Source organism: Triticum aestivum, chromosome 7A, assembly GCF_018294505.1.
Source record: "Triticum aestivum cultivar Chinese Spring chromosome 7A, IWGSC CS RefSeq v2.1, whole genome shotgun sequence".
Classification (NCBI taxonomy): Eukaryota; Viridiplantae; Streptophyta; class Magnoliopsida; order Poales; family Poaceae; genus Triticum; species Triticum aestivum.
This window is the reverse complement of record NC_057812.1, coordinates 731,205,877-731,218,530: the sequence shown is the minus strand read 5'-3', so window position 1 is coordinate 731,218,530 and position 12,654 is coordinate 731,205,877.

Sequence of the window (12,654 nt, the reverse complement as noted above, 5' to 3'; positions counted from 1 at the left end):
CTATATATATAATTACCAAAATTTTCTTACCCGTATGTCTTTTACACATTGCTCCGTGGCTCTGGCTAGACCATTTTGAGCGGCACGGAGGTGCACATCTCCCGAGTTGAAGCCATCTAATGCCCCTTGGGAGAGGCAAGCGTCGCGAAGAATTGTCCGACGACGCCTGTGGTTCATGGCACTCTCCACCTCATAGTTGGTGGCAGACAACCCGTCCACATCCTCCGTCGGAGGAGCGTCTGGCGCATGCCTTGCGTTCGTCTCCGCCTTCGGACCAGGCTTTGGAGCCTGGCTGGTGGAGGCGCGATTGGCAGCCTCTTCGGGTGTAGTCCGGCGAGGTCTCTTTGTCCTGAAGAGAGCACGAGTGTCAATATGCCTTGAAGGTATAACACCTGGGATAAGGGGGCGCGCCATACCTTTGCGCTGATGCCTCGGTCCGGACTGCACTTCTTTTCGGCCCACAGGGCCCTACGGCCCCTCATTGGCTTGTCGCCGCAGGTTCGGCCTTCCACCTTAAAAACCTCCCCTGCAAAGTTCGGTTGCAATCAGGAAACTGAACATGAGTGGGCGGACACCTATTCGGGGTACTGGGACTTCGATCTCAAGTACCTGGGGCGTCAGGATTAGCCCTGGGTAATCGGCCGTAATGGCCACCAAGGCATTGTCCTCGCTCAATTTATGGAACACTCCATCAATCAGCTCCACAGATATGTCCGGATCCTCTTGAGAGGCCGGGTCGAGGGACCGTCCTGGGTCCTCGGGTTGTGGAGGAGGGCTGCTTATTTCCTTAACAGCCCGGCGCAGTTCTTGCGTTAAAGTCGTCAGACTGAATATTTAACAATGGGAATACAAAACGGATGGACAAGTAAATACGGCCGCTTACCCAACTCGGGGGATTGTGCATGGAGAATCCACCCTGAGGGTTGACGCGGAGAAATTCCTCCTCTTCTCCCTTATACAAAGTGGACAAGATCTTTAGTAGAGCGGCAACTGAGTCCGGCCCCTTACGACCGTAGCGGGTGGCTTCGTCCTCCCCGTTGAAGTCCCACATGGGGTGGCTTCTATACTGAAGCGGCTGCACCCCCCGCATAATGCATTCGCCATAACCCCGATCATGGTTAGTCCGGAATGGGCTAACAATCTTATTCGGCCCATCAGGTAAATGATGTCCCTGTCACTTTCCCTCCGAGGGCTCCATGGGCGCCAGCTTAGGCGCTTCTTTAAGGGAGCACTGTTGAATTCAGGGAGGCCGATCCGGACAGGATCCGGCAGCGGGACGTCTTCTATATAGAACCATTCCGAGGGCCAGTCTTTGGACGCCTTCTTTGGGGTTCCGGACAGATATCCGGTCCCGGCGATGCGCCACACTTTGTCTCGCCGACTTGATACATTGACCCCTTCTTGGAACGGTGCACGAGGCAAAATAGCTCCTTCCATAGTCCAAAATGAGCTTCAACACCCAAGAACAGCTCGCAGAGGGCTACAAAGCCCGCGATATGCAATATTGAGGCAGGCGTGAGATGATGTAGCTAGAGGCCGTAGAACTCCAGCAGCCCCCGGAGAAATGGGTGGATTGGGAATCCGAGCCCCCTTATTAAGTAAGGGACAAGGCACACCCGCTCTCCTTTGGAGGGATTAGGGGTATTCTCTGCTTGCTCTCCGCCGTTGTAGATGGCAAGACCGGCTCGAACCGGGACCATATAGGCCGGGGAGAAATCCTTTGGTCTGGAGCATCACTAGCTCGCTATGCGGGGTGGAACATCTCTCCCAATATCCAGGCTTAGGGCTGGGGGGGCGAGGGGAGGAGTTGCAACGGCTGGCCATGGTGGAATGGACCTTTGTCGGATGCGCTCTGATGAACACTCGTGGAGGGGAGAAGGTGTGGATTGGATCTAAATCCTCGTCCCCTTAAATAGGGCAGCTCATTTACGCGGCTAGGGGTGTGAATGTAAAAACACTCAGACTTTTCATATTTGTTTGACACATGGGAAGCGGCCATTATTGGGCGTAGAAGCCAAGGAGCGCAACATCTACAAGAAACCAGACTTTATTCAAACAGGTACACGGAATTTGGAGGAGAACCCGCCTTGCAATGTCGAAGACAATCTGCGCGCCGGACTCATCGTCATTGAAGCCTGGTTCGAGGGCTACTAAGGGAGTCCTAGATTAGGGGGTGTTCGGATGGCCGGACTATACCTTCAGCCGGACTCCTGGACTATGAAGATGCAAGATTGAAGACTCCGTCCCGTGTTCGGAAGGGAGTTTCCTTGGCGTGGAAGGAAAGCTTGGCGATAAGGATATGAAGATCTCCTACCATTGTAACCGACTTTGTGTAACCCTAACCCTATCCTGTGTCTATATAAACCAGAGGGTTTTAGTCCGTAGGACGACATACACGTCAACAATCATACCATAGGCTAGCTTCTAGGGTTTAGCCTCCCCGATCTCGTGGTAGATCTACTCTTGTACTACCCATATCATCAATATTAATCAAGTAGGACATAGGGCTTTACCTCCATCGAGAGGGCCCGAACCTGGGTAAAACTTCATGTCCCTTGTCTCCTGTTACCATCCGGCCTAGACGCACAGTTCGCGACCCCCTACCCGAGATCCGCCGGTTTTGACACCGACATGGCCCCTACAATAGCCACGATAATCCTGTCATTTTTTACAATTGCACTTTTTTTTATATTTAAACAAGGTATTTCTTACCTTCCTTGTCCTCGAGCTGCTTCTTGGCACGCCCGAGCTCTTGCTCGGACTGCTTGAGGTTCTGCTTTAGCGTGTCCACTTCTGCAGTTAGTACGGCGGACGCCAGCAGAGAAGCCTGCATACGCATATTGACTCCATTTTATTAGACTCCTGCGAATTTAAGTTGATCCTCTATTCGGCTTTTCTTCCCAAACGCCAAACAGAGCATCAGGGGCTACTGTCTATGCGGTAATATTACTTACACATTCTTTACTTACCTCAAAGCCTGTTAAAAGGATAGCACGAGATTCAGTCAGTCCGCTCTTGGCGGACTGAACCTTCTGGACCACCACACTCATAATGGTGCGGTGCTCCTCGTTGATGGAGGGGCCTTTTAGCACCTCCAACAGATTGTCCGGCACCTCCGGTTGGACGGGGGACACCGGCACGGTGGGCTTGCTCCTCTTGGAAGGAGGTCGCCCGCCGGACTCTGGAACCTTTGAAGGTTCCGGAGCGGTGTCCGGCCTAGGGCCGGACTTGGAGCCGTGGGGGGTTTTATCCCCTTTACTCATGGAGTCCGGGAGGTCGCCTTGCGGTGCCTCCAGGACCACCTCCTCCTGGCTTGGAACCTATTGGGACAATACTTTGGCGTCGTCCGTAGGGCGGGGGGAGGAAGCCGTCGGAAGCAAATTCACATCCGACTAGTCCAGTGAACCGCTCGACGACGCGTCGAGCCGGTCTTTGGGTGGGCTGCATAATCATATTCGACATAAGGGAAAGCTGTGCAATAAAGGAATACTATGAATTACTCTGGTATCCGGATACTTACGATTTCTCCACGGGCTTGGCCCTGAGCGGCCACTCCTCTCTGTCGTCGTTGGCGTTGGTGGAGTAGTCCGGAGGAAGGGTTTTCCCCTTCTTGGACCCTTTGGCCTCCCCAGTGAGGGCGGCCTTCCTTTTCTACTCTTCCCCCACTGGAGGGGGAGAGGTCTCTTCTTCCTCCTCCTCGTCTTCACGGGAGGAATGCACCTTGGAGCCGTCGGATGATGAACCCGACACCTCCTGGCGCTGGGCACTTTCTCGAGTCCCGGTGGCCTTCTTCGTGGCCTTCTTCTTCGGCACCACATAGGGTGCCGGAACCAGCAACTTCGCCAAGCGGGCATCGGCTGGATCTTCGGGCAAAGGAGCCGGACAGTCGATCTCTCCGGACTTCGCCTGCCATACCTATCAAAGGTAAGGGAGCTTAGACCCCGCATAGAGTTAAACTATGAAAAACTAATACCCTGTAAAAGGTACAAATAACTTACCGCGCTAGCGTGACGCTGCGCGCTGAATCCGCGATCCTCGGTAGCGGATGCAGGAGCCTCGGCGCCCTTGAAAAGCACCTTCTAGACATTTTCGTACGTTGTGTCAAAGAGCCTGCTCAGAGTTCGGTGCTGCGCTGGGTTGAACTCCCACAGATTGAAGGCCCGTTGTTGACACGGAGGATCCGGCGGATGAGCATGACCTGGACTACGTTGACAAGCTTGAGCTGCTTGTCCACTAGGGTTTGGATGCAAGTTTGCAGTCCAGTCACCTCTCCTTTGCTGCCCCACGACAGGCCCGTCTCTTTCCAGGACGTGAGCCGCGTTGGGGGTCCGGACCGGAACTCGAGGGCTGCGACCCACTCAGGGTCGCGCATCTCGGTGATGTAAAACCACCACGATTGCCACCCCTTCAGGGTGTCCACAATGGAGCCCTCGAGCCATAAGACGCTGGGCATCTTGCCCACCATGGAGCCTCCGCACTTCGCCTGGTTGCCGCGCACCACCTTCGGCTTGACATTGAAAGTCTTGAGCCATAGGCCAAAATGGGGGCGGATGCAGAGGAAAGCCTCGCACACGACGATAACCACCAAGATGTTGAGGATGAAGTTTGGGGCCAGATCATGGAAATCCAGGCCGTAGTAGAACATGAGTCCCCGGACGAATAGGTGGATAGGAAAGCCCAGTCCACGGAGGAAGTGGGGAAGGAACACTACCCTCTCATGGGGCCTTGGGGTGGGGCGGAGCTGCCCCTCTTCAGGAAGCCAGTACGCGATGTCGTTAAACAAGTATCCGGCCTTCCTCAGTTTTTTGATGTGTCCCTCCGTGACGGAGGAGACCATGCACTTGCCTCCCACTCCGGACATGGCTGGAGAAGGTTGAGGTGGGGAGTGCGGACTTGGGCACTGGAGCTCGAGTGCACAAAAATGGATAGGCAAAGGAGGAAGAAGGCGTAGGTGAAAAGGTGGATCCTTATCCCCTTATATGGGTGGACGCAACTACGTGTCCCCACCAGTCTGGTAAAACTCGCTTATCTCCAAGCGCCATAATCAATGGCGCGGTTGGGTTACCCACGCCAGTATTGATGAGAATCCCGGAATAAGGGGACACGATCTCTGCTTTAACAAGACGTACCAAGGAAACCACCTCGCGTGACATGCTGAGGTGGGATAATAAAACGATTCAAATAAAGGCTTGGCCGTGGTGCGTCACACTACGGAATACGTCAGCAGATTATATTTGTGTAAATATTATTCTCTCTATGGCAATATGTGGAAACTTATTTTGCAGAGCCAGACACTATCTTTGTGTTCAAAATCTTTTATGAAGTACTTGGAGGAGGAACCCGCCTTGCAATGCCGAAGACAATCTGCGCACCGGACTCGTCGTCATTGAAGCCTGGTTTAGGGGCTACTGAGGGAGTCCTGGATTAGTGGGTGTCCGGATGGCCGGACTATACCTTCAGCCGGACTCTTGGACTATGAGGATACAAGATTGAAGACTTCGTCCCGTGTCCGGAAGGGACTTTCCTTGGCGTGGAAGGCAAGCTTGGCGATACGGATATGTAGATCTCCTACCATTGTAACCGACTTTGTGTAACCCTAACCCTCTCCGGTGTCTATATAAACTGGAGGGTTTTAGTCTGTAGGACAACATACAGAACAACAATCATACCATAGGCTAGCTTCTAGGGTTTAGCCTCTCCGATCTCGTGGTAGATCTACTCTTGTACTACCCATATCATCAATATTAATCAAGAAGGACGTAGGGTTTTACCTCCATCAAGAGGGCCCGAACCTGGGTAAAACTTCGTGTCCCTTTCCTCCTGTTACCATCCGGCCTAGATGCACAGTTCAGGACCCCCTACCCGAGATCCGCCGGTTTTGACACCGACAGTGGCCATCTGAGCAAAGGACAGTATGGTAGAGTGAGTGCTTTGTAAACTGCTAAGCTTATCTGGGATAGGCTGTCCAAAATGAATGAAGGAGTCTCAACACAGTGTGACTCGCGAGTTGACGTTCTTCGCAATCTCTTCCACTTCTTCAAAAGACTCGACAATGAAAATGTTCAACAAACCTTCGATCACCTCACTGACATCTCAAATGAGTTTCAAGCACTTGGTGCCACTGACATCACCGACCATGAGGTGGTGAAGGAATTGCTGAGATCGATTGATTCCTCATTTGATACTCTGGCACTGATGATACAAGAACGTGGAGATTACAAGTCACTTGATCCCGCTGATATCCTCGAGAGGCTAAACACTCATGAGTTCCAACTTGCTGAGAAGAGAGATCTCTATGGCTCGAGCTATGGCAGATCATGTGCCCTGAAGGCCAAGGCAGTTTCTGAGTCTGAAGATGAACATTCTAGCAACAGCCTTGGTGATCCTGAAGAACTGAGCCATGAACTAGCACTGCTCATTAAGAAATTTCAGAAGTTCTCAAGACGTGGTCGCTTTGGAATACCCTCAAGGAGCAATGATTCCTCATCCAGTGACTGTAAGAAGAGGCTATGCCACAAATGCAAGAAACCTGGTCACTACATTCAAGATTGTCCTCAGTGGGAAAAGGAATCAAAGAAGAAGATACAAGGATTACAGTTCTGATGATGCGAAGAATAAGAAGAAATCTTCAATGTCTTCATCATATAAATCCTCAAAGTCTTCATCTCACAAGAAGAGCAGCTCCAAGAAGGCTCGGGCGTTCATTGGCAAGGAAATGGTCTTAGAGGCTGAATCTAAGGAACATGAGGAAGAGGAGGCTTCTAAGGAGTCTGAGTCTAGTGTGGCGAGTCTAGCTCTCTCTACTGCATTCGTCAGCAAGTCTATCTTCAACTCTGAAGAAAATGGATTCACCAACAAGGCTGATGAGGGCAATGATGACTACGCTCCCACCTATTGCTTCATGCCAAAGGGTGCCAAGGTACTCAAATATACCTCCTCTGAATCAAGTGAGGATGAATCTGATGAAAATATCAAGCCCAGCTACTCTAAACTTGCTAAGATTGCTGTGAAACAACAAAAGGCTTTTGAAAAGTTTCAAAACATGCTCGACAAAAGTGATGATATGTTGGGTGAAGAAATGGCTCGCACTAAAAGCTTGACTGAAAATCTTCAGAGACTTGAGTCTAGGTTTGACTGTTGGGGAACGTAGTAATTTCGAAAAATTTCCTACGCACACGCAAGATCATGGTGATGCATAGCAACGAGAGGGGAGAGTGTGTCCATGTACCCTCGTAGACTGAAAGCGGAAGTGTTAGCACAATGCGGTTGATGTAGTCGTACGTCTTCACGATCCGACCGATCCGAGTACCGAACGTATGACACCTCCGAGTTCAGCACACGTTCAACTTGATGACGTCGCTCGAACTCCGATCCAGCCGAGCTTTTAGGGAGAGTTCCGTCAACACGATGGCGTGGTGATGGTGATGATGATGCTACCGACGCAGGGCTTCGCCTAAGCACCGCTACGATATGATCAAGGTGGAATGTGGTGGAGGGGGGCACCGCACATGGCTAAGAGATCAAGAGATCAATTGTTGTGTCTCTAGGGGGTGCCTCCCTCCCCGTATATAAAGGAGTGGAGGAGGGGGAGGGGGCCGGCCACCCTTGGCGCGCCCCATGAGGAGTCCTACTCCCACCGGGAGTAGGACTCCCCCCTTCCATGTTGGAGTAGGAGAGGAGAGGGAAGGAGAGAGAGGGGGAAAGGAAAAGGGGGGGGGGGGCGCTGCCCCCTCCTTGTCCAATTCGGACTAGGGGGGAGGGGCGCGCGGCTGCCCCTTGGCCGCCTCTCCTCTTCCACCACTTGGGCCCATGAGGCCCAATAACCTCCGGGTGGGGGGGGGGGTTCGGTAACCCCCTGGTACTCCGGTATATATATCTGATAACCCCCGGAACCATTCTGGTGTCCGAATATAGTCGTCCAATATATAAATCTTCATGTCTCGACCATTTCGAGACTCCTCGTCATTTCCGTGATCATATCCGGGATTCCGAACTACCTTTGGTACATCAAAACATATAAACTCATAATATAACCGTCATCAAACTTTAAGCGTGCGGACCCTACGGGTTCGAGAACTATGTAGACTTTACCGAGACACGTCTCCGGTCAATAACCAATAGCGGAACCTGGATGCTCATATTGGCTCCCACATATTCTACGAAGATCTTTATCGGTCAAACCGCATAACAACATACATTGTTCCCTTTGTCATCGGTATGTTACTTGCCCGAGATTCGATCGTTGGTATCTCAATACCTAGTTCAATCTCGTTACTGGCAAGTCTCTTTACTCGTTCCGTAATACATCATCCCGCAACTAACTCATTAGTTGCAATGCTTGCAAGGCTTAAGTGATGTGCATTACCGAGTGGGCCCAGAGATACCTCTCTGACAATCGGAGTTACAAATCCTAATCTCGAAATACGCCAACCAAACAAGTACCTTCGGAGACACCTGTAGAGCACCTTTATAATCACCCAGTTACGTTGTGATGTTTGGTAGCACACAAAGTGTTCCTCCGGCAAACGGGAGTTGCATAATCTCATAGTCATAGGAACATGTATAAGTCATGAAGAAAGCAATAGCAACATACTAAATGATCAAGTGCTAAGCTAACGGAATGGGTCAAGTCAATCACATCATTCTCCTAATGATGTGATCCCGTTAATCAAATGACAACTCATGTCTATGGCTAGGAAACTTAACCATCTTTGATTTAACGAGCTAGTCAAGTAGAGGCATACTAGTGACACTTAGTTTGTCTATATATTCACACATGTACTAAGTTTTTGGTTAATACAATTCTACCATGAATAATAAACATTTATCATGATATAAGGAAATATAAACAACAACTTTATTATTGCCTCTAGGGCATATTTCCTTAAGTCTCCCACTTGCACTTGAGTCAATAATCTAGCTCACATCGCCATGTGATTCAATACCAATAGTTCACATCACTATGTGATTAACACCCATAGTTCACATCGTCATGTGACCAACACCCAAAGGGTTTACTAGAGTCAATAATCTAGTTCACATCGCGACGTGATTAACACCCAAAGAGTACTAAGGTGTGATCATGTTTTGTTTGTGAGAGAAGTTTAGTCAATGGGTCTGTCACATTCAGAATCGTATGCATTTTGCAAATATTCTATTTCTTCAATACTCTGCAGGGAGCTACTCTAGCTAATTGCTCCCACTTTCAATATGTATCCAGATTGAGACTTAGAGTCATCTAGATCAGTGTCAAAGCTTGCATTGACGTAACCCTTTACGATGAACCTTTTGTCACCTCCATAATCGAGAAACATATCCTTATTCCACTAAGGATAATTTTGACCGCTATTCAGTGATCTACTCCTGGATCATTATTGTGCTCCCTTGCCAAACTCAGTGTAGGGTATACAATAGATCTGGGACACAACATGCCATACTTTATAGAACCTACGGCTGAGGCATAGGGAATGACTTTCATTCTCTTTCTATCTTCTGTCGTGGTCGGGCTTTGATTCTTGCTCAACTTCACACCTTGCAACACATGCAAGAACTCTTTCTTTGACTGTTCCATTTTGAACTAATTCAAAATCTTTTCAAGGTACATACTCATTGAAAATCTTATCAAGCGTCTTTATCTATCTCTATAGATCTTGATGCTCAACATGTAAGCAGTTTCACCGTGGTCTTTCTTGGAAGAACTACTTTCAAATACACATTTATGCTTTCCAGAAAATTCTACATCATTTCTGATCAACAATATGTCATTTACATATACTTATCAGAAAGGTTGTAGTGCTCCCACTCACTTTCTCGTAAATACAGGTTTCACCGCAAGTCTGTATAAAACTATATGCTTTAATCAACTCATCAAAGCGTATATTCCAACTCTGAGATGCTTGCACCAGTCCACAAATGGATCGCTAGAGCTTGCACATTTTGTTAGCACCTTTAGGATTGACAAAACCTTTCGGTTGCATAATATACAACTCTTCTTTAATAAATCCATTAAGGATTGCAGTTTTGTTATCCATTTGCTAGATTTCATAAAATGCGGCAATTGCTAACATGATTCGGACAGATTTTATACATCGATACGAGTGAGAAAATCTCATCGTAGTCAACACCTTGAACTTTGTCAAAAACCTTTTTCGACAAGTCTAGCTTTGTAGATAGTAACACTAGTATCAGCGTCCGTCTTCCTCTTGAAGATCCATTTATTTTCTATGGCTTGCCGATCATCGAGCAGGTCAACCAAAGTCCATACTTTGTTCTCATACATGGATCCTATCTTAGATTTCATGGCCTCAAACCATTTCGCGGAATCTGGGCTCATCATCGCTTCCTCATAGTTCGTAGGTTTGTCATGGTTAAGTAACATGACCTCCAGAACAGGATTACCTTACCACTCTGGTGCAGATCTCACTCTGGTTTACCTACGTGGTTCAGTAGTAACTTGATCTGAAGTTACATGATCATCATCATTAGTTTCCTCACTAATTGGTGTAGGAGTCACAGGAACAGATTTCTGTGATGAACTACTTTCCAATAAGGGAGCAGGTATAGTTACCTCATCAAGTTCTACTTTCCTCCCACTCACTTCTTTCGAGAGAAACTCCTTCTCTAGAAAGGATCCATTCTTAGCAACGAATGTCTTGCCTTCGGATCTGTGATAGAAGGTGTACCCAACTGTCTCCTTTGGGTATCATATGAAGATACATTTCTCCAGTTTGGGTTTGAGCTTACACTACTAGGGAAAAGCTTATAGGCAGACGCTTACTAGTAGCGAGGGTTTATAACCCTCGCTACTGCTACTTACTAGTAGCGCGGGTTTTTACCCCTCGCTACTACTAAGTTGATACTAGTAGCGCGGTTTTTTAACCCTCGCTACTACTATAAGCGGTCTCTACCGTGCCCTCCCGGGGCATGCCATAGCAGTAGCGAGGGGTACAAACCCGCGCTACTACTAAGTTGATAGTAGTAGCGCGATTTTATACCCCTCCCTACTACTAAGTACGAGGTAGGTGAAATCCCCGTATCCTCAGCCGAATCCCTCCTCTCTCCCTCACTTTCCCCCTCTCTCACTTTCCTCGTCTCTCCTTCATACTCCAGCGGTGGCCACTGCTGGTACACTCTGCTTTCTTCCCCCTCCCTCTCCGAGATCCCTTCGGTGGGCGGTCGCCGGAGCTCCTCGCCGCCGCCAAGATGCGGAAGTGCGACCTTGGCATCCTCCTCCTCGCCGCCTTCACCGTCTTCTTCTTGCTCCAGGTCAGCCATCCTCCCCCCCCTCTCCGATTCGATCCGGAACCTAGCTGACCCATCCCCCCTCCTCCGGAAGCACGAGGGCGACTTCTCGTTCCGGGAGACATCGACCACCTCCCGCCGCTGCTCGTCACCGACGTCAACAGCGACGGCTGCCACGAGGTGCTGCTCCCCACGCACGATGCCAAGAAGCAGGTCCTCCAGCTCCCAGCCCACGCCGGGCTGGCCTCCGTGGCCGCCCTTGACAGCTTCCACGAGGCACGCATCATGGCCGAGATCTCCTTGCTCCCGGCCAACATGCACGCGTCATGGGGTCGAGATTTTTTTTGGTTTTTCAAATTAATAGTAGTAGCGCGGGTCACAGACACGCACTACTACTAACACGTACTAGTACCGCGGGATGCACCGCGCTACTACTACTAGTTAGCTGTAGCGCCGTAGTAGTAGCGCAGGCACCCGCGCTACTACTAGCTTTTGACCCGCGCTACTACTAGGCTTTTTCCTAGTAGTGTTATCAGGATGAAACTTTTTCACATAAGCATCGCAACCCCAAATTTTAAGAAACGACAACTTTGGTTTCTTACCAAACCACAATTCATATGGCGTCGTCTCAACGGATTTCGATGGTGCCCTATTTAACGTGAATGCAGCTGTCTCTAATGCATAACCCAAAACGATAGTGGTAAATCGGTAAGAGACATCATAGATTGCACCATATCTAATAAAGTACGGTTACGATGTTCGGACACACCATTACACTGTGGTGTTCCAGGTGGCATGAGTTGTGAAACTATTCCGCATTGTTTTAAATGAAGATCAAACTCGTAACTCAAATATTCTCCTCCACAATCAGATCGTAGAAACTTTATTTTCTTGTTACGATGATTTTTCACTTCACTCTGAAATTACATGAACTTTTTCAAATGTTTCAGACTTATGTTTCATCAAGTAGATATACCCATATTTGCTCAAATCATCTATGAAAATCAGAAAATAACGATACCTGCCGCGAGCCTCAACACTCATCGGATCGCATACACCAGTATGTATTATTTCCAATACGTCAGTTGTTCACTCTATTTTTAGGAGAACGGAGTTTTAGTCATCTTGCCCATAAGGCATGGTTCGCAAGCATCAAGTGATTCATAATCAAGTGATTCCAAAATCCCATCAGCATGGAGTTTCTTCATGCGCTTTACACCAATATGACCTAAACGGCAGGGCCACAAATAAGTTGCACTATCATTATTAACTTTGCATCTTTTGGCTTCAATATTATGAATATGTGTATCACTACGATCGAGATCCAACAAACCATTTTATTGGGTGTATGACCATAGAAGGTTTTATTCATGTAAACAGAGCAACAATTATTCTCTAATCTATTATATATAA